Below are 17,587 nucleotides of genomic sequence, written 5' to 3' on the forward strand. Positions count from 1 at the left end.
TGCCCTACACAGTTTTATTGGTTTTGACAAAATTTATAATGGCCTGTATCTGTCATTGCAATATTTTGTAGGAAAATTCCAATATCCCCCAAATTCCTACATGTTACAATTTTTCTTCCCTCTCCTTCCCCACAGAACCTCTGGTGGCCATTGCCTTTTTTTTTTTTTTAAGATTTATTTATTTCTCTCTCCTTCCCCCTCACCCCAGTTGTCTATTCTCTGTGTCTATTTGTTGCGTCTTCTGTGTCCGCTTCTGTTGTCGTCAGCGGCACGGGAATCTGTGTTTCTTTTTGCTGTGTCATCTTGTTGTGTCATTTCTCCATGTGGGCAGCACCATTCCTGGGCAGGCTGCACTTTCTTTAGCGCAGGGCAGCTCTCCTTACGGGGTGCACTTCTTGCGCATGGGGCTCCCCTAAGCGGGGACACCCCTGCATGGCAGGGGACTCCTTGCGTGAATCAGGACTGCGCATGGGCCAGCTACACACGGGTCAAGGAGGCCCGGGGTTTGAACAGTGGACCTCCCATGTGGGAGACAGATGCCCTCTGGATCAAATCCGCCGCCGTCATTGCCTTTCTATCAACGATACAAGGTCTTCCATCGCTAAAGTAATTAAGTCTGCTTTAGTCCATAGTTGCATTCCCCCCATATGTTTGCTTATTCCTCATCTTGAGACTTTTGGGATGGTGGTTCCCACTCTGTTTCTGACTAAAAGGAATCTTTGATCCCCTCGGGGCAATTGGATGGAGTTATCTTGCTTTTAGTTGTATATAGTCTGTTTTGGGGATGAGTGCTGTCTATCATCATCCTTTTGTTAGTTGTCCTGGGTGACTCCAGTGAACTGGAGAGTAAGTGGTGCAGCTCTGCTGAGATTCAGGACTCAACTGGCATATGAACAGACTGAAGATTTAAGTCTATGGGACATATATTTAATGGGTATAGTGGTAATTATAGGTTCAAAGAAAAAGGGGCAGAAGAGCCATGTGTCAATGATTCTAACTCTGTTACACTGGGGAGCATAAATTCCAAGGTAAGGCCCAGTGACACTGTGCTGAATTCCTGAGACTGTCTGCCCTGTATATAGTGTATAGATGTCTCTAACGCCGCCAGGAACCTCACTTTTTGAGGCACTGTTAACTGTGGCAGTCAATGAAATCCTGCTGAGACTTGCACAAGCCTAACCCCTGGAATGACCTCCTGACTCACTTTGAAATCTCTTAGCTATAAAAACTCATTTGTATTTAATATTTCCCCCTTTCGGTCAAGGTATTTTTCTAGATGCATCAGTACTCAATGCTTGGTAATATTCCCTTGGTGCCAGGGAGGCTCATCCCTTGGAGTCATGTCACACACTGGGGGAAAATAGTGCATTTATATGCTGAGTTTGGTTTAGAGAGAGGCCACATTTGAGCAATGAGGAGGCTTTTAAGAGGTAAGTCTTAGGCAATATATGTCACCATGCTCAGTTTCAATTTCACAAGAAAAACTCATAAGTACCAGCATCAATATTAAGGGCCTGGCATAATGGTTTGTCTTCCTTCACTAGGCACTGCCTATGTACTCAGGGGATTCTTGCCCCTTTATTAGAGTATGTAGCAGGACTCCCTAGAATGGGAATTTACTATTCTTTGGTTATTGTGTGGGTCTCAACCCAGTGAGAAAATGCCCCATGAACACTTAAACATATTCACATGCTATAGACGCATTCCCCATATGCACCCCTCCTCTCACATCCCCCACCACCAACACCGCACACCAGTGATCCTTCCCTGCCACAGTTGTGGCCCCCAGAAATGACATCTGTGCTCATGGAAAGTTGGTCTGCTAGAAGTGACACCACTGAATCCCACCCATGGAAACATGATGGACTGTTAAGTAGATGGAGTTGAGAAAACTGGCTCACAGTATACACAAAACTAGAGTTGGTTCTCTTCTGCACACTAGATGAATTAAAGACTTTTTGAATGGTAAAATTATATAACTAAGGGAAAATGCACACACACATGAATGTATTTATGATCTTAAGTTGGTAAAAAAAAAAAAAAAGAACTTAAAAGACCCTAAAAACATAAACTACAAGGTAAAAATTGGATAAAATTTAATCATCAAAATTCAAGAATTATCTCACAAATGCACCATAGTCAGTTAATGAATGATATTTTCAAGTCTAAAAGGATTTATATCTAGAATATACGATAAATTCCTGCAAACCAACAAAAGAAAGACTGGACATTGAAAATGGGCAAAGGTCATAAATAGGAAAGTCCAGAAGACATGCTCAACTTTACAGGTAATCAGATCAAGTGAAAATAAAAGAATAGTGAGATAAAACTTTACAGTTAACAGATTTTTTAAAAGTAGGAAGTTCAATAGTAAAATCTCCATGCCTCATTGGTGGAAGTGTAAATGGGCACTGCCATTCTGGGGAGCAATTTTATAATACTTCAGGAAATTCTGGATGCAAGTGCCCTATGTGCTCCTGGTGTGGCTCAGAGAGGCTCTTGCACAGGATCGTGCAGGAGTGTGAGCAGCGTTGCTTGTAGTCCTTAGGCAGGTGTCCATTCTGAGAGCAGGTATGAACATGGTGGGCGGGTGCTGTGGGACCCTCCTCAGCAGTGAGGAACCATGGCGGAGTCCATACCCAACATGGAGTCTAATACCACAGTACTGTCTACAATAAAATAGAAGCAGAAGGACAAATGCTGTCCTGTTTCTACAGTCGAGGTTCCCTGTGTCCAAGAATGTATGAAAAACATTAGGGAGTAGCTGCCTGTGGGGGCAGGAAGAATGGGGATAAGAATTGCTGATAGAGCAGAAAAAAAATAAAGTAAGACCAATGATGCCTGTGTATCAAAAACTGAGGCGTGTGAGTCAACCAAGTCCCTACACAGAAGTCCAAAGAAAGGAAGGCCCTGAGGATGGAAAGGCAGGGAAGAACTGAGCACAGTCAGCAGCCCACATGTGGATGGGAGGCTGGGCCTCCATGGAGCAGAGCAGGTGGACAGACAGACTGCCCGCCAGGCTCTAGTTCCCAACATCCTGCCCAGTGGGGGTCACTCTCTCAGCTCCAGACAGCCCACCCTGACCACTTCCCAGTCATCGCACTAACCCTTCTCTCCTGGTGAAACTCGAGGTGCAGCTGCTCCTCATCTCCAGCAGCCTGGCTTTTTCTGGTGGGGCCTCCTTTGGCTGCTGCCCAGAGGTGGACAGAACCAAATACTTCAGAAAGAAGTGTCCCTCTCAAGGGCCAGGAGCAAGGCAGAGTGCACTGAGGGTCTCCTAGGGGATTCAGGAAGATTTTGCATTACCAACACCACCAGCAATGCTTTGTGGACTGTCCAGCAGCCACCAGTGGAGTCTCTACTAAGCATTTCTCCAGGCAGTGCCCAGTCCTCACCCCTGGCTCCTGGGCACTCCCTAACCTCACCCTTAGGCACTAAGTTTCTCTTTCCTTCCTTTTTTCTTTTCTTTTTTTTTTCTTTTTTTTTTCAACAATAATTTGATTTTTGTGGCATAAATAATATTTGCAAGAGAGCTTTTAGAGCCAAAAACCCTTCAATTTTACTAACTCTTTGCTTTACAACAAAATAGATAGAGAATATTTCTTCACACAAGTTGTGGGTGTATATTCCTTTAATAAACATTCTGGAAATTAAGCTATGACCATTACATACATGTTAACTACATTTACTGTAAATAGAAATGTTTTCTAAGAAAATTAGCAATCAAGTCATGGCTTCTGGTTCACCATAGATCTAACTTCTCAGCCAGCACATCTATGCAGATTTACACAGAGATGTTCATTTGCAAGTTGGAAAACAGGCATTGCTGTACCTGAGGCACTAGATGCTGCCGCATCTTTAAATGGTTCCCATTTTGACTTACTTTGGCACCAAGATACACTGGTCAAAACATAGGTGACCCCTAAGATGCCTGTCTGGGGTCCGTGGTCAGTCCAATTAAACCTCAGAAATGCTGCCAGGCCCTGCCTGCACTCTCCACTCCAAGCCCCTGTTCACTGCTGCTCCCTCTGCCTCTGATTTTTGTCTTTGGCCACAGCTGAACTGGCCATTCACAATTTCTGTGCTCTCGGTGAAGAGCTCAGAGCTGTGTGTACAGCAGGCAGATGGTCAAGTGCTGACTGGTGCCTTCTCAAAAGTCAAGGCTTGGGATTCTAGGCTTCAGCACAGTAATGAAGCCTGCAAGCTTGGGAATGCACCAAAAAAGCCAGTTTGACACGTGATATAGAGTTCCAGGTTCAGACCCTTTTGCTTTGCAGCATGACTTAAAGCTACATCAAGGGCAGCTACTCTGGCAAGGGACCACAGTGGTTCAATGGACCCAGGAATCATTCTGGATATTACCTCTGCTATTCAGAACTAAACTGAAGTACATACAGTCTGAGGTCTTCTTTGACTTCCTTTTTCACAGTAGTAGTTAATGGTTTCTCTAGGGTGCAAACTCAAGGTGCATCTATGAGGGAGGCAGGGGCAGAAAGTTCTGTGGGAAAAAGAGCCCCTGCACAGAGCCCCCCAATCACAATCACTGAACAGTCCTCACAGCAAGCAGCCGCACATGTCGGGTGTGTGTCGTGGAGTGGAAATAAGCTCCCGTGGAAAAAAGTCTTCCTGGAGGTCTGAGGCCACCTCACCCAGGCACTCGCCCTCAGCCCCCCAGCTGACCACTGCACGGCCGTCCTAAGGGAGCAGCGGCCTGACTACCTCCTGGTCAGGGGTCCTCGGGTTTAAACTGTCCCCAGAAGTCCTAAGTGCCCTGCTGTTAGGTCTAAAGGTATTTTTACTTTACATTACCTTTCTATCCCATAGATAGTTTTTCCTCCTTGTAGTGGGAGATTAAATTTCTGAAAACAGCTTAATCATTACATTAAGAAATTTGGTCAAATGGTTATGTTGTGGAAACAAAGAGATTCAATAATCACGTATGGAAGGCCAGGACTCAGTAATAATTTGGGGAAGGAAAAATTTATTTACAACCAGCTGGACTTGGGACCTTGTCTGTTAAAAAACCCAAGCCCCAAATAAGATTTTTGGGTTCTTTTTTTACAGAGGCTGTAGGAGTGAAGAGTCAAATGGTGCTTTGTTTGAGTGCTAGATAAGCTTGCATTAACACATATTTCCCACATTCCAGGTGAGCTTGAATTAACATACCCTGAGTATTCAAAGTACATAGAGCCTGTATCACTTAATTGGTTTTCCAGGAATCAGGTGGTTGCCATGGTTATGAAGGTCAGGGCTGCAGTTTTTATTGTTTGACACACACAGCCCAGGTTATTTATGAAGAGATGCACAGCCCCACCCATAGCCTCTATCATTCCCCCCTTTATACCAGCTTAACTTGCTAAGCTTAGGCATCACTATTTTTGGAATTATGAGGTGGGTAGCTGTTTGTTATTTTGATTAATTACCCCACTTATTAATTTCCCAGTGAGGGCCCAGAGACAAAGCCCCTGGGTAATATCCAGGCCTTTTTCCTGTTCCCAGAAGAAGTTTTTGTCCTGGACAGCAGAATCTTGGGGGTGGGGGCTCTCCAGCAGCCATCCCGGGGGTTACCGGTGCTCACATGGATTTCTTGCCAGGCTCCAGATCCATCTATTAATTTTTATTTTTCCTTTAGAGGTTTTACTCTAATCTTAAAGAGGTGCTGAATGGAGACAATCTTTTTCTGTAGCTACTTCCTGCTGGCTATGAGCTGTAGTCCCTACATAACAAGGTGTAAAATCTTTGTTATTTTATTTTGACTGGAGGAAGATGGATCTGGCATTCTGTATGTAGCTGGATGAAGTTTTCACATGGTTAACAAGATGCTTATTTTGAAAGAAACAAACTTAATTAGAATTTTGGGAATACATGTTTTTTTTTTTAAGAGGACACTGGATCACAGAGGTAGAAAAGCTTAGGTACCTGCACAGATGGCACGTTTTTAAAGTTGGTGGGGGACAATATATACATATATACATACATACATATTAAGTTATTTTATGTTCTTGGTTAACCCCCAGAGAGAAATTGTAATAGATAATGGTATTAGCTACTTAGCTTAGTTCTGAAGATGCATTATAGGCTGTTCAATGATTGGCACTCATGTGCTTTGTCAGGTGCTTCTGGTGAACTGGCACTTTCCTGTGCAGCTGGTTTCATTCAGTATTAGTGCACCAAGTCAGAAAGTCTTTTGGCTTTAATAGCTGTGGGAGTGATCAGAACTACAGAGTAAATTTTTTTTACAATTTGGCTTTAATTGAATAACTCCTGGTAATTTTTGACTGTTTAATAGATGACCCACTGTTAGTAAGTGAGCCTCGTTTTAGCCACACAGTAGAGTGAGCATGAAGGACATGGAAAACATAGAGTCTGTGTAAATATTAGCCTGTTTCCCAGACACTACTCTTAAACTTTGGGTAAGGGCAATTAGCTCTGCTTTTGGGGCTGAAGTTCCTGGGGAAAGAGCTTTGGCCTTTATGGTTTCAAATTGAGAAACCACCACATAGCTTTTTTAAAAATTATTTTTCAATAAAACTGCTTCTATCTGTGAACCATTTAGTGTCTGGGGTCACAAGAGGCTCATTTTTTTAAAATCTGGCCTGCTTGAGTAGTTTTGGTTAAGAGTTTCAAAGCAAGAGTAGAGAAGGGGTTCCTCAGGATCTGACTTTGGGTCCTTTACCAGTACTAGGGAGCCTGGGTTGAGAGTCTGACACAGCCTCATTTGCATTTTGGGGGTTTTTAGTAATTGAGCCTGGTATTAATTAACTGGTTACTTATAAACCCCTGGTGGCCTCTGGCTTTAGGCATATTTTTTACCTGGTATGGGGTGAAGACTGTGAGAGGTTGCCCCCAAGTTAGTTTGGTGGCTTTTTAGATTAAAAGGGCTGTTGGACCCACTGCTTTCAGGGAACATGGCTGTTTCTTTATCTTATAGACGTGTTTATTAACTACTTAGAAAATGAAGTTTACCAGGATTTTTAACATGTTTCATATACTTTTGCACATGATTTAGAATAGAAAAGATAACATAATAATCATCAGGCATATATCTAGAATAGGATTAAAGGTACAGTACTTAATTAATGTATTACTTAATGCATAATTTTTTTTTGAGCTGCAATTAATAGTTTTAAGTTTCAGGTTTGTAATACTTTACATGTTATCTCTCCCTGTGGGAGCAAGCCATAATGCCAATTGTGTTTAAGTTCTACTTACAGTATTCTGGTATTTATTGCTCTACTTTGTATGTTCTTCACAGAAGCTGTAGCACTGCTGACCCTAGAGAGAAACTAGGGAGTAGATCTTACCAGCCTGGTGCAGAGTGCTCTCTGGCACCATGAAACAGTGCCATGTTGGAGATGATATTTATTGTACATTTGGCTGTAATTAGCCACTGCTGGCTGCTGCAGAAATTCAAAATTGCAAAGTAGTTTCCATTCACTTCAGGAGCATGACCAGAGATGCAGTAGATACTTTTTTTGTTTTAGGGGTCAGTGACCAAACTAGCCACTAACTTATATGGAGAGGCAACCTGCAATGTATTCAAGGCCTGGTTTGAATGCACAAGAGAGTTTGATAATGCTGAAGTTTATCTCTTGATTTTTATATACCTTTTAAACATTTCCAATGCAATGTGTTACATATCAAATGAACTTAACTTTTTAGTACTTTGCTTTTTATTTTTACACTTTTACTATGAAGATGTTAATTAGTAAGTATTTTATGTTAGCAGTACAGGGAAAATAACTTTTTCCTTTTTTTTAAATGAAAACTGAAGATTCCCAATGGAATCGAGGTAACTTTTCATTACCACCACTTGAATATTTACATTGAGGTGACCATCAGACAAGTTTTATTGTTATGGTGTAATTTTTTTATTGATACCAATTTAGATTTTTAATTAATAATAGCTTTTTAGAATTAGTTATTTAAATGCTTCAGTTTGGAATATGCTTTTACAAACTCTCTATAATTGACCACTACCGTAGACTGGCAAATTTACCTAGATTACAATTAGTATCCAATGGGATTTATTTTATGCATTTAGGAGAGAGTAGCCCTACATTTAATTTAATTTTATTAAACATGAATTTACAGCTTTTATTATTTTAAAGATCCAATACATATAATGGTACCCTATTAACCTGGTATCCCATAATCCCAAAGAGATAACACTCAAGCTAAATAAGTTGAAATTGTTATTGTTTAAACAAAGAATCTTGGTTTCTCTTTCTTTACAGGGGCTTAAAAGCTTTTGTTTTTGATAATTTAAAACTGTGAATAATTTTAAAAATAAACTGACTTTTAGGCTTTGGAATATAAAGTAATCACTTAATTTGTTCCAATTATAATTTAATAAGGATTTTTATAGCTTTTCTAATAGTTTTTATATTCATATTTTTATATGATTTTCCATACTGCTTAGTCTAATTTGGATTTTAAGAGTATTTATTGCTTATATAACTGCATATTTAATTTTAGCAATTTGAGCAAATAGGCAGACATGAATAGTTTGATACAGAAACACACCTTAGTTATTTAACATTTTCCCCTTTTTTTCTTATAAAGCAAGTTTAATTGTAAAACAATATTTGACAGATTTTTCTGAAGGCTTTCTTTTGCTGGCTTTTCCAGATTAGGGGTTCACGTTTTCCCCCCTTTGTGGCTCTTTTTAATTAACGGCTTATAACCAAAATGTTTTTAATGCTATGATACATTTTTTCTTTGCTTTAGAACAATGAACAGAGGCAAGGGATGGGCCAGACCCATCCTGTAACCGTAAGCAAAGGCAAATTCAGTTTATAATTACTGTCACAATAGTTGAAGTTTAGGGGTAAAATTAGTTATAAAATAGCTATAAGATGTTTGTTATAATTACTATTATTATAGTAAGCACAAGATAAACTTGAAGTAGTCATAAAAAGAGGTAAATTAATTTAAAATTACTATTACAATAACTGAAATTTAGGCTACACTTACTCCACTGTAATAATTTCAGTTATAAATTTATATATATATATATATATATATAAAGGTATTTATATAATGATTTTAATTTTTACTTTTTAGAGCGTTTTTACTTAAAATTAATTTGGGTAATATTTTTTATCAATTATGCAATTAAAATAATTTTATTCATAACAATTCTGTGCAGTTTTTCCACCTTTTTCAGTAATTAAATAAATTTCACTCACGAGTTATGTATTAAATTTACCAGCAAGACAGTATTGGCCTTTAAAGATTTATTTCCATGTTATGTTTACTATTATCTAACTTGTAACAGGTGAACTTTAAATTTGATTTTTTAGGCACAAGCAAACTAACAAAGTTAATTGTTGAACATAAAATTTAAGCACAGATTAAAACAAAAGAATTATATTCTTTTGCATTTCCGGGGCATTGGGAGACAGGCTGACTAAATTTAGCATGAAGTTGCCAGCCGAATTGTCTTTTTTTCTCTGCAGTTTTTTTTTTTACTTTATTGTCTGAGAGCTTCCTAGTTAAATCAGCTATTAAAAGGCTACTAAGTGATTAGAGGTTCATTCTTCTTGTTACAGTTTTTAAAACATTTCAAAACATTTTGACACAGACCTGTTGACTGCCCTGGGAAGGAACTTCCATTACATTTATTTTGGCTAGGGCCGTACTTTTTTCAACCTTTTTTCCCCTCAGGTAGCTGGGTGTAGTTAGACAGGAATGCAGTTTACAGAGGTGTGGACCCACTGGGAGGGGTAAGCCCTTGGCTCTCTGCCATTGCCATACGCCCCGCCCCCAGGGGAGGAAGCGGGAGAAGGCAATGGCAGGCAAGCCCCAGGCTGCCAAAATGGCCCAAACAAGCTTCCCAGGGCTTGGCGCCCTCCCAGGGGACCTCCGTCCTGGCAGGGACATGATCCAAGCTACTGTTTTATGACCCCGCCATCCTGACTGGGGTCAGTGTTGGGAGCAGTCAAAATAAAGTACATGTCAAACTCAGCAGAGCCAGCAGCATGGCTACCAGAGAGGAGCCAACTTTCTCATTTGAGTAAACTATAATTAGTTTACCACAACATGGCGGGTCCCACATCATGGCAGAACTCAAATCTGCCCTGTCACTTCCTTGTTCTTCTCCCTCCCTGCTCCTTTGTTCTCCGTTTCCCGCCACTGCCCAGACTGATAAGATAGTGTGCAGGCGCAAGATGTGAAACTGAAGTCCGCCTTCTACCTCAGCAACAGAAGTAGCCAATCCCTAGCTTCCACCTCCACCCACCTGGCCCTTCCCCTTCCCAAGAGTATATATGCTTTGTTCCCTCAATAAAATTTGCAGCTTGATCAGAACACTGTCTTGCTGTCATTCTTCGTGTCTCTTGTCCCACCATTCTTTCTCAGCAGGTTTCGAGCCCTCGTTGCCATCCCGCGGGCCGGGGCAGGTCAGTTTTAATAAACTTGAGTATGTGGCGTGGACACGGATGATTTCCGAGTGCTGGCAAATGGGACAAATTCAGAGGCAAGAGGGCGGAGTGCACGCATGTTCAGACTCCACGGTTTGCTTTATAAATAGCAATCATTCCATTCTTTTGCCAGTGACAAGGGAGGGCTCCAGCTTAACCAAAGTTTACAGTTTCACACAATCACACAATTTAACATTACCATCTGGAGGCAGGAAAAACACAGCAGCATCAGAATCAGATGATAACGCGTAGTCAAACCTAAACATCAGGCTTTTGTTTCCTTTCAGACCTGAAGAAGACAGCTTTCCCCCAAATTTCTGAAGTTACTGGGGCCTTCTTGCGAGGTGATCAGGCTCCCCTTCTAATGTTCAAAGTTTGGTTTTCCTGACACTATACCACCTGGGGGAGTCTTACCTTTTCTTGTGTTTGGAGTTTTTCATTCCCAGAATTTTCCTTTAGACCTTCCATTGCATCTGATTCTTCCTGGGAGGACTCTGGCAGAACCCACATCCTCTTTCTGAACTGAAAAGCATTCAGGGGTTCCCAGATTTGGGTTCACCTGAGTCTTCCCAGCTTCCTCAGAGATATTTGAAAGGGGTAGCGAAGTGCTGCCATCCCTCACCTTCGTTGCGATCCCGGACAAGCCCCCAGAAATGTTGTGGAAGCTGAGAGTTTCAATGATCACGTATGGAAGGCCAGGACTCAGTAATAATTTTGAGAAGGAAAAACTTATTTACCAGCCGGGCTTGGGAATTTTTCTGTTAACCCAGGAAGCGGACTTGGCCCAGTGGTTAGGCCATCTGTCTACCATATGGGAGGCCCACGGTTCAAATCCCAGGCCTCCTTGACCCATGTGGAGCTGGCCTATGCACAGTGCTGATGAGCGCAAGTGCCCTGCCATACAGGGGTGTCCCCCGTGTAGGGGAGCCCCATGCAAAAGGAGTGCGCCCCATAAGGAGAGCCACCCAGCGCGAAAGAAAGTGCAGCCTGCCCAGGAATGGTGCCGCACACACAGAGAGCTGACACAACAAGATGACACAAAAAAAGAAAACACAGATTCCCGTTGCCACTGATAAGGGTAGAAGTGGTCACAGGAAGGCCCCCTGGGACTTTAAATGGTTCCTTCTTGACACTTTCACACGCATCCCACAGCAGCCCCTGGGCAGGTCCCCACCTCCCTGATGCCCGCTCCTGGGGCCTGAGGGCTCGGGGGCTGGTCCTGCTTGTTGTGCTGGGAGGCTGGTGGAGCAGGATGGTGGAGCACAGCACGGAGGCCCCACCGAGGACTGCAGGACGGGGGCGGCACAGGCAGCAGGGATGCCACCACCTCCTGTGTGTGCTTGATTTTCTGAGGCTCCCCTGAAGCCGAAGACTCTGAAGAACTACTAAGGCTTGCGCCAGGCTGAGATCTCTGCAAACCCGTGGAGCTCCAGAGGTCAGAGGATGTCATGCTCAACCATCCCTTCACCCAGAGTCCCCATTGGGCCTTATTTAGGCCTCTCCTGTTTAGCTGCATCTCCAGAGAAGTGCTGCAGGCCATTCTCAGCTAGACACTGGACTCCTCTGTGGGACGTACATGGAATTTCTTCCCACAGCTATTTGCTCACTCCTCTGAGCAGTGCTGCTCTCCTTTAGGAAAGTTAGGTGCAAATCTGTCATCACTTCTGCAATTTCATACTTCAGTCTCTCAGTGGCATCAATAAGTCCTTTTTTTCCTTCACTGAAAGTCTAAAATTTTCCTCTCTTCTAATGAGAGGTCCTCAGGCTCACCACCACAGTCATCCATTCTGATGCAATTACTGTGGCCAGCTATCCCAGGGCTGTGGGCGAGGGGTGGCAGGCCAGGGGCGGTGGGTGCTGAGGGTCCAGAGCCCTTATGGGGGGGCTGGTGGCCCAGAGCCGCCTCCTCTGTCCTTGCCCGTGAAGGGTAATCCTTTCCGTTCAGCACCTCCAAATGTGCCGTCCACATCCCTCAGGGAACTGGGCAGAGAAGGATGCAAGGGGGACTTTCAGATGCAGTGGGAGTGGCTGTTGGTTTGTTCTGCTCCACACCCACCCAGGAAAGCCCTGCCTGTCTACAACCTAGTTCAACACACAGTAAGTGAAGCAGAGCCCGTGGGGATGTGAGTGCAGAAGGTCTGAGCATGGTGGGAGGGCCCGGGACTGAGGCTGGGGGTGCGACCTGCGGACGCCACATCCAGCAGCCACAGACCAACTGGATGACTCAACAGACTAGTCATTTCACCATGTGCTGAGTGAAACTGTAGACTCTACTTGTGTATAAAAAATAACGCCACACACTTATATACAAAATTGGCAGGATTCACAAAAATGGAAAACAGTAGTTGTCTATGTGGCATGACAAAGGAAGTGGGGTGGAGAGGGGTTCTCACCTCTGAAAACGCTAGAATTTTTAATCCGGAGCACATGCTACTTTACAACACACATGAGGCAGTACTCCTTTGTGCCAGCCTGACAGAGATCTGATTTTCCCCATGGTGATGATTTGAAGTTTTTATTTTAGATTTTTCTCCCAAACCTGGCTGGCACCCCATTTTGCTGTGTCCTAGGCCAGCCAAGCCTGCCTTTGCTTCTCCACTGGAGGAGCAGAAAAAGTGGAGCATGCAGGAGGATAAAATAAAATCAAAACCTCCAGGCCCTGCCTGTGCGACCGCCCCCTCCCCTGGACCCCAGGGCCCAGCGCTGAGGCTCAGTGTGCCCCAGCCTTTCAGGTACCCAGGAACTTTCCCTTCCTGAGGCAAGGAAGGAAACCCTTTGCCAGGAAAGACGCAGCCAAGGAGATTGGCTCCTGCTTCTGAGCATCCAGGAGGGTTGCCCGTCTAGGGCCAGGTAAAGTCTAACAGGCGGGACCACATTGGTGGCAAGGAAAATGCCCAGAGCAGGAGAGGGCCCTGGGGCAGGTGAGGGCCCTGGGGCAGGTGAGGGCCCTGGTGCAGGTGAGGGCGAGCATGGAGGCAGATAGAGCACTGGCCTTTTCCAGCCTGCCTCTGGCCCCTTTGGCTCAGTTTCCCCTTCTGTTTAACAAGGACAGGATGACCACTCTTCTACCTGACTGCCAGGTGGTGCTTCAGCACCTTGCACCTCAAAGTGTGGTCCAGGCCCAGAGCAGCTTCCTAGCATTGCCTGGGAGCTTGTTAGAAACACAGTTTGGGAGAAGCAGATGTGGCTCAAGTGACAGCTTCTGCCTGCCATCTGAGGCCTCCTGATGAAAAAGAAGAGAAAGTGTGCCCACATGGTAAGCCAGTGCCCGTGCAAGAGTCTGTGTGGTGAACCAGTGTCCACGCAAATGAGTCATGCAGCAAGATGATGGTGCAACAAAAGAGAGACAAGGGGAGAGTCAAACTGAAGCACAGCAGAAACCAGGAACTGATGTGGCACAATTGACAGGGAACTTTTCTCCCCACTAGAGGTCTCCAGGACCTAATCCTGGTGAATCCTAGAGGAGAAAGACAAGAAGTGAAGACAACACAGACAGCAAAAACTGCAGGGTGGGAGAAGGGGAAGAGGGGGAATAAAGAACATAAATAAATATTTAAAGAAAAAGAAAGAAGAAAAGAAATGCACTTTGGGGCCCACCCAGACCTCCAGAATCGGAACCTGCCTTTAATAGGTACCCTAGGGGGTCTGTCTGCACATCAGTTGGAAAAGGACTGATGTAAGGGTCTATATGACAATGAGAAGAGGCAGTGGAAGCAGTGCCTAAATTACAAACTAATTTAAAAGCAAAAGCAATTTTTTTTAAGTTATATACTTATTCAGTTCAATAAAATTCTGGCACAGTGCTGGGCATAAAACTCAGGTTTGATGGATTTTTTTTTTGTTATTATTTGGGGTAAAATATGAAACACTCCATGAATTTGCATGTCATCCTCGCACAGTGGCCATGTTAATCTTCTCCGTATTATGCCAATTTTAGTATATGTGCTACTGAAGTGAGCACTGATGGATATTTTTGAATGGTAACAGCTAGATAAGTAACTAATATTTATTGAGCGCTCACTACATGCCAGGTACTGCTCTCAGTTCTGCATATGGCCACATTTAGTCCTCACAGCTGCTATGGGGTAGGTGCTATTAGTCCTTCCATTTGATATAGGAAGATGCTTTGGGGCCAAAAGTTTCAATAATGTAGCCTCTTTCATTACCAAGAGCCAGAACAGAGAACCCAAGAAACTGGGATCTGGGGCTCCTGTGTGGACTCGGTCCTGATGGGCTGGAATGGAGCTCCCAACACCTCAGCTCTTTCCTTGAATCTGTTTGCAGGTGGAGCACCAACTTGTGTGAGGGAAGTGGAAATAGAGAGAGCTGTGACGTGTTCCTTATGGACATCCCACATAGCAGGTGCTGGACGCAGTGTGAGGATGTGGAAGCCTTCTGGGGTCTGGGGAGAGAGGTGCACCCCCTCCAGAGTCAGTGTCAGCACACAGGGCCTGCCCTTGGGGAGTGGAGGGGATGCCCCAGGAGAGGGCGTCCCTGAGGGAAAGCTCACCGGGGCTGGGAGGTGGGAAAACTCAAGACGGTGGAGAGCAAAAGGGCAGCTGACGGGAATGGGGGAGCTGCAGCCCTTACCCTGTACCCAAAAATGTTCCCATCATCTCTGGGAGGTGAGTACTTTCCTGTGGAGGGTGCAGATCTCTTTGACAAGGTCAGAGAAATGGGCTCTGGACTCACGAAAGTCTTCATTTCTCTTCTGCAGATAAGATGGTAAACAGTTAAGTCCAAATTCCTAGTGAGTGAGGCTAAACTCACAGGAAAGAAAGCTCTTGGGTCGCTGGTGAAAATTAGATGGTGTCACCTCTCTCCCCAGCTGCCTGGGCTGGGGGCTTTCAGTTAGACCTAAGAGGAAGGGGCAGTGGGGCCAGTGGGGATGGAGGAGGATGCGGGCATCACCTCTGCTTGCCTCCAGAGGTTGGTATGGCACAGGGAGGAAACCAGCCTTCAGCCAGCTTTCTAACTTGTGTGCTGTGATTTCCAAGGGGGGAAGGACAAAGGGAGATGAAAGTGGAGAGGAAAGGAAATACACATTACAGTGAAAAAGTCTCCAGTTGAGCCCCTGGTAGCCACTGGCTGGTGACCTTGAGCAAGCACTTCATCCTCTGGGGCTGTTTCCCCAGGAGCCCCAAGGCCCTTCCAGACTCCTGGACAAGCAGGTGAGAGGCACCTCCTGGCTCAGGGGTACCTGGTTCAGCCCCTCCACTCATGGAGGGCACACAGCACATGGCAAGTGTTCTCTTCCCCTCCCAGGGCAGACGGCTAATGCCTGAGCACTGAGGAAGGAAAACGCCTGTATTCCAGAGCCTGCCAGACCCTGGAAGCTGCCCTTCCACACAGCATTTGAGAGTTCTGGAGGAAAAAGTGCAGTTGGGTGGGAAAGAGGAATGGAAGGCACCTCTGGTCCTCTCGGGTTCCAGATTTATTGTATTCTATAGAAGATGGTTCCCCTTAGAATTTTACATTTTAAATAGTGTTCGACACTGGCTTGAGTACTATCATTTCATAGGTTAAATAGATATTCCAGCACCAGCCTAAAAACATGATTATTACTGATAATAATTTCTAGGCGGGGGAGATGTCCCCCAAATACTAAATCAAAATTTAATTGTCTGACACTCTGAGCACAGCCCTGTGGTGGGCTAGGGTGTTTGTGTGAGTGAAAGACACAGTGTGTATATCAGAGCACGCATGCTCTCCTGTAGCGTCATCCTCATGGAGGGTGGTGAGAACCCCCTTTCCTGGAAATGCCGCATTTAAAGGAGGCAGGGCTGGGAAATGGGCCTCCCTGCTCTGGGTGACTCCGACATCCTACAAAAGCAAACAAGAGCAGAACTTGGTTCCACGTGCCCTTCCCTGGGTCCTGCACATCTTTCCTCCTTGAAGAACCAGCTCAAAGGCTCCTCCTGAGAGAGCGCCCCCTGCTGGAGGACCTGCTCCTGGAGCTCCTTCACCTTGACTTTCCTCACTAACTGGAGCTGCCTGTTCCCCTGTGCTGGTTCCCTGTCTCCACCTCATCCTGGGAAGTGTTCTGCCTCCAGCAGGTGAGTGTGTGGAGATCAGGGACTGGACCTTGAGTTATCAATCGGGCCTGGGGATGCCAACCAGCTCTGCTAACTGGGGAGGATGACGCTGGTGATACTGCAGCAGCCGCCACCTCCTGCTGTCTTCCTGGATGCTGGGACCGCGCTGAGCATTTACCTGGATTAGTTCTCATAATTTCTGCGACACACTGAGCATTTACCTGGGTTAGTCCTTATAATCTCAGAAACATGCTGAGAATTTACCTGGATTAGTTCTCATAATCTTAGCAACACCCCTGTAGGAAGTGCCATTATTACTTCCTAAAATTCCAAGAAGGGGTGCACCTGCAGGATGCCCTGCCCTTCCCTTCCTTCCCTGGATGCCTATTCAGGGTCTTGGTCAATCCATGGCTCAGGTGGATCCTGGGGGCCAGGTGCACCTGCCCGCTGCCAGCAGGAGAGTTCCTTCTCGGCTGTGGTTCTGCCGGCACCAAGGCCAATTCTTCACTGCACTGTTGGGTCCATAGGGTAGCGGTGGGGCCAGCTCCATGTGGACAGTCTTCTGAGGCTGGAGCTCAAGACCCCTAAGAGTGAACTCCCACAGAGTCAGGTGGGCCCATGTCCCCCTGGGGTCTAACATTTTACTTAATAGTGAAAGATGAATGCTTTCCCACTGAGATCAGGAACAAGACAAGGATACTTTCCCCATGGTATTCAATATTTTCATAGAAGTTCTAGCTAGAGTAATTAGGCAAGAAAAAGAAATAAAAGGCATCCAAATAGGAAAGGAAGAAGTAAAAAAAATTCATTATTGGTTGATGATATGATACAATACTTAGAAAATACCCCAAAATCCACAACAAAACTAATAGACAATTTCTGCAATGTGATGGGATACAAGATTAATATGCCAAAATCCATGATGTTTATACACACTACTAATGAGCAATCTTAGAAAGAAGTCAGAAAAAATCGATCCTGACTAAAATAATCAAATAGTGATAAATTTAGTCAAGGACATAAAGGATCTGTATTCAGAAACCCATAAAGCAATGCTAAAGGAAACTAGTAATAATCTAAATAAATGGAAGGATATTTCTGTGTTCTTAGGTTGGAAGATTAAATATT

General features: G+C 44.5%; 1 non-coding gene across 1 annotated transcript; it reads right to left on the minus strand.

The window, feature by feature from the left end:
* Positions 1 to 14,278: 14,278 nt before the first annotated feature.
* LOC111765052 (U6 spliceosomal RNA) lies at positions 14,279 to 14,385 on the minus strand. The gene has a single exon (XR_002797513.1). It is a non-coding gene; the product is annotated as a U6 spliceosomal RNA (small nuclear RNA).
* Positions 14,386 to 17,587: the final 3,202 nt, after the last annotated feature.

The sequence above is a fragment of the Dasypus novemcinctus genome, chromosome 22, assembly GCF_030445035.2.
Source record: "Dasypus novemcinctus isolate mDasNov1 chromosome 22, mDasNov1.1.hap2, whole genome shotgun sequence".
NCBI lineage: Eukaryota > Metazoa > Chordata > Mammalia > Cingulata > Dasypodidae > Dasypus > Dasypus novemcinctus.